The 17,028-nt window shown below is 39.7% G+C and overlaps 1 protein-coding gene across 9 annotated transcripts in view; it reads left to right on the forward strand.

Moving 5' to 3' along the window:
• Positions 1–17,028, forward strand: part of LOC108245298 (teneurin-3) — a 401,662-nt gene that overhangs the window by 55,476 nt on the left and 329,158 nt on the right. For 8 of the 9 annotated variants that reach the window (XM_017432073.3, XM_017432076.3, XM_017432082.3 and 5 more), the window contains exon 2: positions 4,014–4,090. The exons of the other annotated variant lie outside the window; for it this stretch is intronic. The gene's annotated coding sequence lies outside the window, so the exon portion shown is untranslated. The remainder of the gene's footprint in view (positions 1–4,013; positions 4,091–17,028) is intronic. 9 annotated transcript variants of the gene reach the window in all.

The raw sequence follows: 17,028 nt of genomic DNA on the forward strand, positions 1-17,028 counted from the left end.
ATATATACCCACAGCTCACACACCTCTGTGCCAGATTATTGAAAGCCTAACCGCAAGTAAATGTCCAGCGTACTTCTCATGTTCATGCCTGATCTTGACCCTTGCCTGTTTCCTGACCATCGTCTCCTGCCTGCTCCCTGTCTGATACTGCTCTGGATTCTGACCTCCCGTTACCGACCTTGCTTCGCTCATATGGACCTCGCCTTTTGGATTCTCCCTGTCTGGTTTTGGCTTGGGAACTCTGACCTACCGGTAACGACCTCACGCCTGGAACTGGATTATTCCTCTCGCCTCAGCCCCTCTCAGACCAGCCGGTCTGCATCACAGAACCAAGTAAGAGTGGACTTACCAGTTCCGGTCCCGACTCTTTTCGATCACGTGAGTGAGACGATCAAAGACTTTGAGTCTGCTTACAACCCTCAGGCAATAAAATCCTTAAAACTTCGTTGTGTGGATTTGAGTCTGAGTTCTGCCAAGCCTCGCCTTGTCACTGCCAAGGTGGTTATGTTTTTGGTAATGTTGGGTTGTTTGTTTATCCATCTGTTAGCTAGATTACTGAAAAACTAATGAACGCTTTTGGATTAAATTTTCAGAAAATGCTGGGGTTTTCCCAAGGAACAAGTGATTGAATTTTGGTGGTGATCGGGTCAAAGCTCAAGGTCACAGATGCTCTAACTCGGTAACCGTGTAATGTAGGAATGTCAAACTCCACAACTGGACACCTTATGGGCCAAGGATGATTCCCGTTTTTTTTTTTTTAAGATCACAGGGTCAAAGGTCAAGGTAACAAGTGACCCCTCTGTTAAAACCTGGCCTATTGTCCAGCAGGTGACCACTTTGTAAAAACTGTATTTTAGTTTGTTTTTAAATTTCACTCATTCTAAAATCTCTGTATCAAAGAAGATGGAAGTTGAAAATGAACTGCCACTGTGCTGACTGTACTTTGAGGGTGTATTTATCCAAATAAACAATGATTTTGGCTTTGCCTGTTAACAGTTTATTAACCCTGAACTACAAAAAATCCAGTCTTTTGAGCTGCCTTTGAGCAGACTGTTTGGTTCTTTTTACGACTACAAAGAAAGTTATGTCTTGGTAACATTGATTTGTTCATCCATCTGTACGTCTGTTAGCAAAATTACTTAAAACTAATAAACAGTTTTCGATTAATTAATTTATTTTTTTAGGTAATGTTATAAAAAAAACAAGTAAATAAATTTTGTGCTGATCTGGATCACAATTGTGGAAAAGTATTTACCCTTACAGATTTCTTGTTTTTTGCTTTTTTTTGGTCACATTTGGATGCTTCAAATTGTCAAACAAATGTTATTATCAGTCTCACATTTACCAAAAAACATCTTAATGATCCCCAAAACCTTTCTGAAAATATTCTGTGGACTGTTGAGACAAAAATTTTACTTTTTGGAAGGGGTGTGTCTCATTACATCTGACATAAAACTATCACTGAATTTTAGAAAAACAAAATCCTACTGACAGTCAGACTTGGCTGTGGTGTGATGGTCTGGGGCTGCTTTGCTGCTTTAGGATTTTGCCATAATTGATGGAAATGTGAATTTTGCTCTCTACCAGAAAATCCTGAAAGTGAACATCTAGCTATCAGTTTGTGGCCTTAAGCTCAAGCTCACCTGGGTTCTGCAGCAGGACACAGATCTGAAGCAGCAGCGACGTTACTCCACAGCCATGTGAAAGATTCATGAATAAGACGTTATTAGGTTTAGGGCCAGATCGGTTTCTATAGTTTTTTTTTCTCCACTCGTAATTGATCCTATCATATCTAAAGCATTTAAATGTGACATACTGTATAAGACAAAACAGAAGAAATCTGTAAGGGGCAAAAACAATTTCTTAGTACTGTAAAAATATGAAATGGTTTTGAACATAGTTGTGTCTGAGCAGAGCTTTAGGGTCTTATAGTGATCCATTACATCAGATACTGATACATCAGCATGTGATGTGGGTGTGTTCCTGAAATACTATATTCTACATGTGTATGTGTGCTGGTGAGATCTTTGTGCGATAACCTTCCTTTTGTCCACTTTCTGTCACTATCTCAGGCGCCTGCAGTCTGAAACAAAGCATTTGGTTTCAACATTTGGACATAGATTGAAAGTGTGACTAGAGAGTCATCAGACACTAACAAAGATTATGTGGTGATAATTTACACAGCACGTTTAAAGTCACACACACAAACTGTAGAGGAAAAATGCAAATAGACTTAGATTGATGTACACTTACAGAAGAGGATATTTTCTATTTGCATGGGATTAGTATAAATTTGTCAAGCTTACTACTAAGGATGGGCTGGTATGAGATTTTGACGGTTTGATAATCTCGAGCAAAAATACAACCGTTTCATTATATTAAAACAAAAACTTTATAATGCATCACAATATTTTTCTTTTAAAGAAAAAACTGCAATTACTATTACTTTGCTGCCTAAACAGTATCGCACATTGCTTAATAATTATTTATGTATAAAAGTATAATAATATTAAATAAAAGATTCATTTATATATTTTTATTCTAATGCACAGATATTAATAAGGAGTTTGAGGGAACACTAGTGAACATATTGACATAACTCTGTTTAAAATCAATTTTTCCTGTACTCAAATGTGTAATCAACTTTTACAGCTGCTGTTCTGCTCTTTGTATAGTAATGTTGAGAGTCTGACAAGCTGATGTTAGTAATTAATTAGCTGATTATTAGCCTCTGTATCGAGCCTGCAGCAGGCTGTATATATTCCAGATGCTAACATGCTAACTCTCGTAGCTTGTTGCAAACATTTGTTTCAAAACAGTGTTTGTCCTCTGGTAGACGAGCCATGACTGACTGAGTTATCCTGCAGATAAAATGTACAACCAGCCAACAACAGCTTTTTCAGAAACATAAAAGTTTAGGGAATTGGCCCTCAGCTGCTGAACACAACTGACCGAGGCTCAGAGCGACAGGTAGGAAAGGGGGAGGCTGCTCTGAGCTCCATGAGACCAGAGGGGGGAACAAAACAAAGAAACAAAACACTTTTCTCTGCTATCTTAATGAGAGGCATGTAAACTGTAGGAACAAAATGACAGAAGATTTTTGTGGTATTGACACTGACTTTTTAACACTGAGGCATATTTTGAAAAAGGTAATTGCCCCCATGCCTTCTTACTGTGGTTGATAACAATTAAATATGACTAAAATAAAAGGTTTCAAACTTAATTTTAATAATTTTATTTCAAGTTGTAAAAACGCTAGTTTTGCAAATATGGGGAAAAAAATGAAAGTACCATTTCAGGACTGCGTATTGTCTGTCGCTTTTCATGCTAAAGTTTTTGAACAGAAGTCTTGTGTGATCTGTCAGTGCTCAGAGTATGTGTTCAGGATGACTCTCAGCTACTATCACATCACGTTTTAGATTAATATCTGTAAGTCTGAGTTATAGCCATTTTGTGTTTGCTATATTTGATTAGCTGTGGCAGCCATCTTGAATCAAGTTGACTGCAACAGCTAACTGGTTGTAGATGTACAGTATATCGGATTACTTTAAGTGTTTTATTGAAATCCGTCCAGAGGTTCATGAGATATTTTGTTAACAGACAGACATACAAACACACCCCCAGGTAATTACTGAGTTGAAACTGATTTTCATAGTGGTGGGCAATAAAGATATGTCCATGACCTAATGTGAGGATGATAAAATAATAAGTAATATAATAATATAAGACATAATCAACATTGAACAATCTATGATTTTAAAATATATATATAAAAAAAATCTTACATCTTATGGACATAAAACTCAAGGTAGCAGATTTAAGAAGTTAAAGGCTGCTAAAACAGCTCATCTGTGTGAAGTAAAAATAATATTGCTGTTGAATTATATAAACATTGTCTCTGAAGACATTTTTAAAATGTATATAAGAATGGTAGTTGTATGATGATTGGTCAAATCTTGTTTCTGATTTGGTAATTTTTTTAAAAAGTATTTATTTTGTTTTTCTATTTTTAGATTTGGAAGCAAAATCATAATGATCCAATTTGGCAGAGAAACTGTGCCATTCAACTACTAGACCACTCAACAAGTTGGTAGGTTCCTCTCAGATTCATTCAGTCTCCATCTGCCTCATGTCAGCATTGTTCAGTGCTGTTCATTTTGATAGAAATTGTTTTCCTGCTCTTCTGTCTAAATCTTTCAAAAAGGAAAGAGAATTAGTGACAGTTTGTCTTGATTAGACTATTCTTGTGAGAGTTGAGGAGGAAAAAAAATGGCCAGTTGCTATGCAATTTGAACATGTGCAGGGAACAAATGATCAGTAAAAGGAAAGGGGGATAGGGGGAAATATATAAGTACTGTAAGGGAATAAATAGCCATTTTCTGTTGTCAAGTGTTTGTGGAAGTTAGCTCTTGAGGAAAAGCTGTTTCTCGTAATGAACTCTGGCAGCAGTTTGGGTCTACATGCATGTTAGCGGAAATAAGAAGTGCAGTAGAGCATCTGAGCACAATTTCAGTATCTGATTTTTTTTTTCTATTCATTACTACTCATTCACTGTTGTAAATATGGAATTACACTCAGTGTGTTTTGTTAATGTTTCAATATTTAGTTTTTTAGTATGTTTATATATATGTATATATAAACATGACCACTCTTTTAGGTATACTTGTTTAATTGCTTGTTAACACCAATAGCAAATCAGTCAGTCAAATGGCAGCAACTTAACGCCTTTAGTCAAGTAGACGTGGAGAAGACAACGTGCTGAAGTCCAAACCAGGCTTCATGACAGGGAAGAAAATGTATTTCAGTGACTATTATTGTGGCATGGTTAATGGTGCTAGATGCGCTTGTCTAAGTATTTCAGAAACTGCTGATTTACTGTGATTTTCATGCACAACCATCTCTAGGGTTTAAAAAGAATGGTCCAAAACAGAGTAAATATCAAATGAGCAACAGTTGTGCAGACAAAGAAGCCTTGTTAATGTCAAAAGGTCAAGAATAGGCTAACTGGTTTGAACTGACAGAAACACAACAGTAGCACAGATAACATCTTGTTTCAACCAAGGTCTGCAAAATACCATCTCTGAACACACAACACGTTCAACCTTGAAGCAGATGGGCTACAGAAGCAGAAGACTATACAGGGTACTACTCCAGTTAACTAAAAGCAGGACACTGAAGCTAAAGTTTACATTGAATCATAAGAAATAAAAACATATCCTGCCCCAATGAGTATCTGTAAACCTTAGAGGTGGTTGTGTGTGAAAATCCTAGTAGATCAACAGTTTCTGAAATACCCATACCAGCCTGTCTAGTACCAACAACCAAGTCACATTCAAAGTCACTTAAATTTCCTTTCGTCATGTACAACAACATGTTAGCATGAATACATGTTAGCAAGAGCCTCTAAATCATGTACAACACACATAGCCACTTGAGTTTTCTCAGATACAATGTTGATGTTTATCAAGAAAATAATAGAAAGTCCAGAGTAAATCTGATGGTGATGAGCTGACTTCTATAAACTTACTTAACTAGGAATGCTGAGATGCCTCCATATGAAAAAGTTGAGACTTTTACAGTATTTAAGCTGCATTTGTTCATCTTCCTTGTTAAAATCAGATAACTCACAGATGAAACATCCAGCACTTATTTTCTTCTAAAACAAGTTTCTCATTTACAGTCTCTGAACGCTCGCTAAAGACTATTTCTCTTACTCCTGAACCTAAAACACAGAACCCATTGCAGCTTTCTAGAGGAGGGGTAGGAGGTGGGGGTCTGCTAGGTTTTCAGGATGTGATGGGGTGGAGCTATGAAGGTGTTTAAAGAAGTTAGGAGAAGATAAACTCCTAAAGAATTTCATGCAGATGGCTAAAAAATAAGATAGTCCTAATATTGCACAGGGGAAGGCCCTGTCTCAAATATACTTGATATGGTGATGCTAAGGCATATACACACACACACACATACATACATATGTTATGTGGGTGTATATGTGCTAGTGTGCCACCTGGAGATGCACAGTTAAAAGAGTGCCATAAACAGTAGAAGGCTCACCATCTACAGCACCCAAGAGCAGAAAGGACTGGTGGATCCAGCCCCAGAAGGCTGTAACAGCCCCAGGCAAACAGACACCGGGCACCACCCCAAGGCAGCTGCGAGTCCGCACAGAGGTAGGTCGTCAGCGAAGCACAGGGTCAGCAGCCCCCAGGACAAAGAGGTAGAAGGGAGAGACAAAGGGCACCAGCCCCCCGCAACCCAGCCACACCACCACCTCCTGCCACGCAGGCCAAGCCCAGGACCCAACCTCTTTCATTCATTGAGATGTAAAAAGTTCACTGACATCCAGGTCTTGATTTCGTCAATGCACTCCAATAGTTGGTTCACGGAGTTGTGATTATCCTGTTTTAGCGGCATTTAAATTTGGGTGTTATCAGCACAAAAGGGGAAGGCAATATCATGTTTTCGGAGAATAGATCCAATAGGAAGTAGGTACAAAGAAAAGAGAAGAGGGCCTAGAATAGAGCCCTGAGGCACTCTTCAAGTAAGAGGCTCTACAGAGGACTCAGTGGCTCCAACATGAACACAAAAACTTTGCTCTGTTAAATAGGATCTAAACCAGTTTAATGCTATACCCTGCACACTGATCCAGTTCTCCATACAAGACAAGAGGATCTGATGGTCCTCAGTACCAAAGGCAGCTGTTAGGTCCAACAGCAGCAAAACAACACACTGGCCAGAGTCTGTGGCTAAAAGAAAATCGTTACAAACTCTCAGCAGTGCCAATTCAGTACTGTGATGGGCTTTAAAGCCAGACTGAAACACCACAAGTTTGTGCCAATTTAAGTATGAGCTTAGCTAGCAGTAGACAACCTTCTCCAACACTTTGGACACACAAGGGAGCTTTGAAATATATCTAAAATGTGACAGTATAGTGGGGTCCAGACCAGGTTTTTTTACTCAGAGGTGTTACCACAGCATGTTTAAAACTCACAGGTACATGACCATTTGCCAAGCTGCCATTTATAATGTTGAGCACAAAAAGAACCAAGGTGGAAAAAAAGTATTTAAAAAGACCAGGTTGAACCAGAACAACTGAAGACCCAGCAGGCTTAATCTGATCAATGATCTTTTTTAGAAAGGGCAGAGCAACTGGCTTAAACTGGTTAACAGCATAACATGTGGCAGAGATAAAGAGGTCACAGGATGGAGGGCTAATGCTTGCAATCTTATTAATAAAAAGCTCAAAAAGTTCTCACACACTTGAGTGGTGTTCTCCAGGCTTCTAGTTGTGCGACATTAGGACATATATGACGTTTTTGAAAAGAAAACAAAGATTCTGATAGTTGGTGACAACAATATCAGAAAAGTGCTTGGTTTTTGCAGTTTTCACAGTTCTCTGATAAAAACACTAGCTATCCTTCAGTGATTGAAGAGACACCTGCACCTTTCCATTTTCCATATTCGCTCAGCTCTCCTGCACTCACGTCTGGCGGCACATGTGATTTCATTTCCCTAGGACCGTGTTTAAATAGTCTGATCTTGTCAGGTTTGTGGACAACAGAAAGGAACAATGAGCGCAGACTCATTGCAAAAGTAACTAATTTATTAAATAAGAAAAAATAAACAAAACAAAAGCTGACAAGGCAGCAACTCAAAAGAACAAAAATCCAAAACACGGTGGGCAGAACAACAAGGAGACAAGGTACGGAGCACAGCAGCAAACAGCAAACAAAAAACAATGAACCAGCGACTAGTGGGAGAAATGACCGAGTATTTGAGTACTGAGGGTAACGAGGGAAGTGGAAACAGGTGAGTGGAGATGATTGCGGACAGGTGGAGATAGGCGTGGCAAGAAGGGCAAAAGAGTGACGGAGGAGGAGTGAATACTGAGCAGGAACTCAAACAGGAAAAAACCCAAACTGAAAACAACAACTAAAACCCACAGAAAAACAATAAAGAAAACAAAACAGAAACACAAAAAATCCAAATCCTCACAGATCTTTAGTGAAGCATCTAGTTCAGTTTCACAGGTTGAGCTGCAGTGAGAAGATAGAGCCTCAACATCTGAACAGAGACCCACACGATCACTAGAAGTGATTGCTGTTCTAAAAGCTGCAGAGAACTGAGCGGCAGTAAAGGAGTGAATGACTCAATGGTGCTGCGCCGGAATACAAGGTTTGCCGGTGAGACACAAGGGAGACATGTCAAACATGACAGGCATATGGTCTAAAATAGCAGTATCACAATCTCTACATTAAAAACATTAAAACCATATGTTAAAACAAGATTCATAGTATGCCCACTTACATGTGTCGGACCAGGCACAAACTGAACAAGATTAAAGGAGTCAATAAGATGTAAAAGGTCTTTGGCCAACGGTTTAACAGGAAAGTACACATGGATGTTAAAATCCCCAACAATTAAATCTCAGCCATATTTAGGCAGGATTCCTGCCAGAAAATAAGTAAAGTCAGCAAGAAAACCGTTGTTGTACTTTGGTGGTCTGTAAAAACAGCACAGAGCACTGGGAGGGCTGAGCTTGAACACATTCATCTTGAAGCTGGAATAAGATGTCATTGGCATTGGCACGAGCTGCTTACAGAGGTAGCTTTCCTTGTAAACAGCCACTATGCCTCCTCCATGACCTGCTGTCCTCAGAAAGGTAAAGTAGGTGAAGTTCAATGGCAAAATTTCACAAAAGCACTCAACTCAATGATGTTGATCCATGTTTCTGTTAAAATAGGAAATCCAGATCCAGAATCCAAATGGTTGAGGTGGAAGTTTTTGTTTTTGTTTTTTTTTTTACTAATGAATAAAAGAACCAGATCTCAATTGGCATTTTCTGATATACTCGTTGAAATGGAGTGCAAACTCTGTGTACTTAGTGTACCACCACCTGTGCCAGTGATGGACCCATTGAGATATGAGGACAGAAAGAGATTTGAAGGAGAATGTGACAGGGATGAAAATAAAAGAGTTCTGCACCTGAGTTTCTTAGGAAGTGTAAAATGTCCTGGCCAAAACAAAATTTGTTCTTGACAGCTCGAGAAAACAAACAAATTTCTCAGTTCCTACTGGGTATGCAACAAGCTGTAGGGGTGTAGTTGTCCAAGTTAGTTGTCCTGTGAGATGTCAATCCCCACAAATTTGAAGCTTGTCACACTCTACACTGCAGAACCTTTAATGTGGATGGATGGTAGAGTGTTGGTTTTTTGAGTGTAAATGCAGTTTTCAATTAATTCCCCGCTCAAAAGTTTTTGTCTCTTATGCTGATTTCTTCTTTTAACATTGTGAAGCTCTACTTAGAACCTTCTTAAGATCCAATAGTGCAAAATGCAAATTCTTGCAATTTTTTGAGTGGTTTTAAGATTTTGATCAGGAGTGTACTTAGCTAAAGCCTAAGAAAAGCATTCTGGCATATGTGGCATTATTGTCCAAGTATGAGAGCATAGAGTGCAGCAGCATGGAGACTGCATCTTCTGTGTTTCTGTTCTTGCGGCAGACAAATTGGTGGGGATCCATGGCAGGGGGAAGACAGGGTTTGAGATGTGCCAGAACCAGCTGCTTTAAGCACTTGGTGATGTAGGGGTGAGTGACACTGGGTGGTAGACATTGAAACAAGTTGCAATGGTGTATTTTGGTACTGGAATGATGGAGGTTGATTTGAAGCAGGTCAGCACAACAGTATGGGCCAAGGACAAGTTGAATAAGTTTGTCACGACCCCCACCAGCATCACAGTACATGCTCTGACCACACATCCAGGGATACCATCAGGGCCTGGAGTTTTGCGATGATGATCCTGCTGAATACTGCTCTGATATCAGTGGGGGGAAGGGAGGATTGTTAGGGGCTAGTGGTTAGGAGTCAGTTTTGCTGTTGCAATTTAATGGTTAGGCTTGTTAAGGACAGAGATATCAAAAGAAGGTGTGAGAGTTGATGGGTTTGTAGTCACTGATGACATGAATATCTTGCTACACGCATCAGGGTTTGGATTTGGAGAATTTTTTTTATTAACCTTTATTTATACTGGTTGTCCCATTGAAACACATGGATTCATTTTCAACATAAACAGCACTCTGCTATCCGCCATTATTATTGATAATGATGTATTCGTGCATGCACAGAACAGCTAATGATTGCAGCCATCTGTGGTGCTTGTGTGTAATTTCACACATTGCAGCTTCCTTTGAAGTGCATATGGAGTGCCCAAAAAGTTAGTGCACCAGGCTTTTTGTAAATGCACAAACCTCCATTTCTGTTCTTACCAGACACATTTGCAGTCCTGAGTATTGCCTGGTAACTCAATAGCACTGTCCAGAAAACTGTTGTTTAGTCATGTGACTGTGAAGATCATGATGTTTGAATCTATAATTTGTATTGTACTTACATAGCACCTTCTAACCAATCAGGCCACTCAAAGCACTTTACAGCACAATCTGTGCCCTCATTTACCCATCCACACATACATCCATGCAGCACTCTACTACATCTCTACAAAGCTTACCTGAATAAATCGTTGTATAGAGTCTAATCAGGGCTTTAGATCACATTCATCCACCAATGGGGCACACTTCAGAGGCAGTAAGGGGTTCAGTGTCTTGCACAGGGACACTTCAACATGTGGCATATTGGTGGAATTGAACCTCCAGCTGTCTCGTTGGAGGACAACTGCTCTAACTACTGATCCACAGTAACCCAGTAGTTCATCCATGTTTTTTTTTTTATTTTGCCAGAGTGACAAAATAAAAGTAATTGTATTTGTTTTTTATCCTTGCACATTAGCAAGGAAAATGATATGTAAAAGAAGCTGATGCAGTGTCAGCATTAGTTTAGCTCGTAGCCCTGTGCACTTACCCCACTTTTGTTTATGGTCCCAACACCATCTGTAAGCTACCTTCTGTGTTTCGGGTGATATTCGGGATGAGATAAAAATCTGTGATAAAACTATCAGAGTTGTGTATTCCAGTGTCCAAGGGCTTCTGTCTGCTATAAGATGTTAAAGCAATGCTGTTCTGAATTAACTGTCCAGTGAGGAGCAGGTAAACATCCACAGAAACTTGCACATTCACCAAGTGGATTGAATGTCTAACAGTTCCAAACAATACGGCACAAACAACTGCCTATCTGCTGATGAGCCACATCTTCTATCGCTTTGATCTCCCAACTCACATCAACTCAGCCAGAGGTAACCATTTCACTTCCAAACTGTTGCCACATTTATGGCAGATGCTAGGCCAGGTCTGGTACAAATCTGGTACTACTTATATATTATGTAGAAATTTATCATATCATATTATATACTGCATATTATCATATTCTTCATCTTGAGTTGTCTATATTTTAATATATATAAACATATGATGCACTCCACTTACATTGGAACTTGGAAGTTTAAAGTGTTGGAGCCTTCTTTAAAAAAAATAGAATAAAATAAATAAAAAAAACCTGGACCTCTGTTCTGTGGTTGACGATGTTTTGCTTAAACAATTTAAAGCCTGAAACACCACACACTGAAGTTTTGAATGGAGAAAGCTTCCTAGATGGTACAACAGAATAGAAGTCCAGTTTTCTCTTTTTTTTTTTGTTTGTTTTGTTTTTTTTCTCTTTTTTCTGTTTTTCATTTGTTTTTTCTTAATTTATTCTTATCTTTAAAGGTGGTTGGTCAACAACAAATTAGCTGTGTCTGTGTGTTAAATGTATACTTGAAATTATGCTACGTGTTTTACTTTTCTTAAAAGACAGATATAGAGTTTTCAGATTTTTATAGGTTTCATATTTTTGGAAATATACTAATTTCATAAGTATTGAGACCTACTAAAATACTTGGGAAAGATGTTACAACTATGGCACCTTTCTTTTGCAATGTTGTACCATTCTTTATGTCACAATCGTGTTTTCTATGGTCCTGCACATGCTCTCGATCATTGCCTTAAGATTAAAATTTTGCTACAGCTAAGAAAAACTGTAAGAAAAGAAAGAAGGATAACAGGTGCAAACAGCTGATTAAAATAATCCCCAAAGCAGCTCTTAAATTATTTTTCTTTTTTTTTTCTTTATTTTAGTCATGTATGTTACTTCCCCTCTTTGGCATTTATTTTATCAATGGTCAGTAGTCTTTTCTTCATCTGTACATCTTGTGAAATCTTTAAAATGACAATAACAATAGATGCTTTGTGCCAAAATGAGCTTAACTCAGGCATTTTACTCACTAAAATATTTAGACATTAACTTCAGGACAAGTAGTACCTGGATGCCCATCATTTGTTTACATCTATGTTGACACAAATAATCTTGTGCACCTTGTTCAAAATTTAGTAAGATGATTCTGCTAATAAGAATTTATTTTTCTTGCTGCATCTAAAAGGTCTCTCATATTCGAAAGTGTAGGCCATAAGGAATACAATTTTCTTTATAAAAAGGAAAATACGGAAATCTTTTACTTTTTTATGACAACAGATGTAAAACAGAAAATTAAAAAAATCAATAATTAATTTCAGATAGTGTTTTGTATCACTGAACAGTTATAAGAGAGCATTTCCACATAGATCTTTGGGGACAGAAAATGGTCTACTTCAACCTGGAAAACATGTTCTGCATGTTAATAATAGAAAATACAAACATACATATAGTCCTTCTCACAGAAAAGTTATGGATATTTCAAACCAACTAATGTATGCATTCAGTTCAGATCAGTTTTTTTGTCTCAAAGTGCTTTTTCTTACTTTCTGTGACTGTTTTCTGTTTGTTAAAATAAATTCTGAAATTAATTATTGACCCCACTTTTAGGGTATGTCAATATGACAAAAAAATATAATGTTAGGGTTTTTCAATATTACCAGCCTTTGTGTTTATGTGCAAAACATGCCTACGTGTCACACCGGATGTCAGAGATATTAACTGAGTTCATTTGTATCATGTTTACATTTTATCGTGTTTACAGGCGTCAGCAAATCATCTTAGTAGGCCAGTAAATTATCTAAATAGACCAGCCAATCACCCAAGTAACGTCACTGTACCTCTGATAATCTTTGTATCAGAATTGATAGACAGAATGTTTCACTACATGCTGTAAATTCTGTTTGTGTGATTATTCTGTGTGGCAGAACCGGTCCTGACCAATTCAGCACCCACCCAATAAAAAGATGCTGATGCTACAGGACTTCAGAACTCACTGGAGTTTGACCCAAAAGGTCGTTGCTCGAGTGACTTCTCCTTATGCAGAAGTATCTTAAAAACAATTTACTCTCTCTCTGTGTGGTTCTTTGTTTAGGTTGGGTAACTTAGAAAATCCCCAACACATAATATTTTGAAGCTTTATCAAAATATAGGATATATATCTTAACATTTTTTTAATTCTCCTTTAATCACTGTACTAATGTTTAATTCAGCACTATAATCTAATTCAGTGATAAACAGTGACTCATTGTCTCATCCTATTACCCTCATTCCCTTACTGCACTAAAAATCAAGAATCTTTACAGATTTTCTCTCACATCATTTAACAGTGGGAAATACTTTTAACCAGTCCAGCCCCAGAACAAAAACAGAAGAAAAAAACTGAAGCCTGTCAAACAACAGGACCAAGTGCAAGTGTCTTCTGACCCTATTACTTTCAGGTACCATTTGATGATAACAGACCAGAGAAAAAAAAATCATAACATAACACAAAACCAGCTAAATCTGGTCCCATACACATAGTACACACATATGGGAGCTAAAAACCTGACACATCAGGATCATGTTAAATGATTCAGAGAATTCAACACTGTTGAAATGCTACTATATGAGCAAGCCTGGAGAACATAAGTCACAAACATACATACTCATCATCCAAATTGACTACAAAACACCAAGCCAACACCCATTTTGCCCTGAGAAACTGAATACAAGGGCAGCTGACCTGAGAAGTAAGACTGTGACCAAGCTAGATACCTACAACCTGCACCACTTGCCAAGGCTAACCAACAATGTACCCTCTGAAACTCTGCTAGAAGATGTGAATACAGCACTGCTAAATATCCCTACTGACACCATCACAGAGTCCAATAGGCTGGTATACACCACAGCAACAGTGATCCTTGGCATACTTGGCTATAAGATCAAGCCTACAAGCATTATGAGTATTGTCCTTCATGGAGAAGACTGGAAACCAAGATTAAGGCAGCTCTGAGAAAATCTGCCAGTTGTCAGAGCAGCAGAAAGGTGCAGTGAAAATGGATCCACCGCAACATGCCAATTCCTAAGGCTCTCTAAACTGCCAAACAATGCCTCAAAGCTCTGGCTACTTGGCTGAGGAGACACACTCAAGAACCAGAAGCCATGAGAATAAACAGGGTATTCTCTACCGCACCATCGAAAGTGTACTCTCAATGGCTGGGGATTAACAAGAGAGTAGATCTACCCAGAGCTGAGACTGAGCAATACTGAAGAAGCATATGGAAGAAGAAGGCATTACACAATGATAATGTCCCATGGCTTCAGGATCTAAGATCTGAACACACCAATCTCCCAGAGCAAAAACCAGTAACCATAACAGTGGCAGACATCCATGACAGAGTCTCAGGAATGGAAAGCTGGACTGCACCAGGGCCTGACATAATCCACACCTACTGGCTAAAGAAACTGACCACTCTCCATAAACGCCTAGCAGGACAAATGAACCAGCTACTGATGAAAGGGACCCAACCTGAGTGGTAGACCCAAGGCTGGAGAGTATTGATCATGAAAGACCCCCATAAAGGGGCAATTCCTTCCAACTACTGGCCAATCACCTGCCTCTTTACAACATGGAAGCTTCTATCAGGAATCATAGCCGCTAAGATGAATAGGCATATGGGTCAATACACGAGTGAGGCACAAAAGAGAGCTGGAGCCAAGCAGCTATTAGTTGACAGAACTGTAGCTTGAGACTGTAAGACCAGACACACAAACGTGTGCACTGCCTGGATTGACTACAGGAAAGCCTATGACTCAATGCCCCACACATGGATACTGGAGTGCTTAAAACTGTAAAACATCAACCGGACGGTAAGAGCCTTCATTGAAAACTCAATGGCAATGTGGAAGACAACTCTAGAGGACAATTCAATGCCAACTGCACAAGTCGGCCTCAAATGCGGCATATACCAAGGTGATGCTTTGTCGCCACTCCTGTTTTGCATGGACCTGAACCCCCTCAGCCAGATGATTACAAGAGTGGCTATGGATATCGGTTCCAAAGTGAAACAGTCATCAGTCACCTCCTCTACACGGATGACATCCAGCTGTATGCCAGAAGTGAGTGAGGCGCTGACTCACTGATCCACCTCCCCAGGATATATAGCAAGGACATTAGTATGTCATCCGGACTTCATAAGTGCAACCAAATAGTGTCCAAGAGAGGCAAATTGGTCACAACTGAAGGGGTTGAACTACCTGAAGGCAGCACTGCAGATGTCCAGGACAGCTACAACTACCTTGGTATACTGCAGGCAAATGGCAGCCAGGATGAGGCCGCAAGGAAGTCAGCCACAGCCAAATACCTCCAACGAGTAAGGCAAGTCCTGAGAAGCCAGCTCAATGGCAAGTGACCAAAACATCAGCCAGAAAGCTTAGGAACTGAGAAGTGGTCCATATATATATATATATATATATAACAGTGAAAATTGAGCTATCCAGTCTGGGTCCCTAGGCAAGACCCTTTGAGCTACTGCCTACCTCATACCATGAGAGAGATTAATATGAATCACATGCCGGCTCAGACGTCGCCCGGCCAACCAAGGTCTGCGTCAGGTGCTGGGGAACCAGAGCACCTTGATGAAAAATGGGCTACTGGAACAAGACGTAGGAAATGAGAGGTGAAAACATGGATCTGTTGGAATGCTACTACTCAAGTAACCCTAGTCAGAGAGGTTACATGCAAAGAATGCTGGAAGAATGGTTACTTCGACCTCCCCAGTCAACACTGACTGCCAAACAACTAGTGTTCCAATATCGGTTCCAATATCCACAACTTAAGATTGACGAGGTGCAACACAAATGCTATGGCAAGGGGGAGGAGCCAGGATGCCAGGTTAGAGCCAATGAGCTGATGTACAACTCAGCATCAGTGATCTTGGAGATGCTTGGCTAAAAGAGCAACCATGAAATTTGATACCCACCATGAAAAAGACGGTTAGAGGCTAAAATCAAGGTAATGATGAGCCAACTGTCAGAGATCCAAAGAGGTGCAACGAAAAGACCAGTACCCAAGAAGTACAACCAGATGCCCATGCCTAAAGCACTTGAAACTGCCAAACAAAGACTCCAAGCCTTGGCCAGCCGCCTAAAGAGATACACAAGAGAGAATGAAGCCAGGAGAATTAACCGGCTGTTCTCCACCCAACCAGCTAAAGTGTACTCTCAATGGCAGGGTAACAACAACAGAACAGACCCACCAGCTACTGAAAAATGGGACCCACCCTGAATGGTTAACTGAAGGGCGCACAAACCTGATCCAGAAGGATTCCTCAAAGGGTTCAGTCCCATCCAACTATCGGCCAATAACCTGTCTCTTACAACATGGAAGCTCATGTCAGGCATCATAGCAGCCAAAATAAGTAGGCACATGGAAAAATACATGAGCACAGCACATAAGAGCATTGGCATAAATAGCAGAGGAGCCAAACACCAACTCCTTGTAGACCACACTGTCGCCCAAGACTGCAAAACCCGACACACCAACCTGTGCACGGCCTGGATTGATTACAAGAAAGCCTACGACTCAATGCCACACACTTGGATCATTGAATGCTTAGAGATGTACAACATCAACAGGACTCTAAGAACCTTCATTGCAAACTCGATGGGGCTGTGCACAAGTGTCCATCAAATGTGGCATATACCAAGGAGATGCACTGTCCCCACTGCTGTTCTGCATAGGACTGAACCCCCTCAGCCAAATCATCAACAAGACTGGCTATGGATACCGACTCAAGAATGGGGCCACCATCAGTCACCTCCTCTACATGGATGACATCAAGCTGTATGCCAAGAGTGAGCGAGACATC

This window comes from Kryptolebias marmoratus, linkage group LG6 (genome assembly GCF_001649575.2).
Source record: "Kryptolebias marmoratus isolate JLee-2015 linkage group LG6, ASM164957v2, whole genome shotgun sequence".
Classification (NCBI taxonomy): Eukaryota; Metazoa; Chordata; class Actinopteri; order Cyprinodontiformes; family Rivulidae; genus Kryptolebias; species Kryptolebias marmoratus.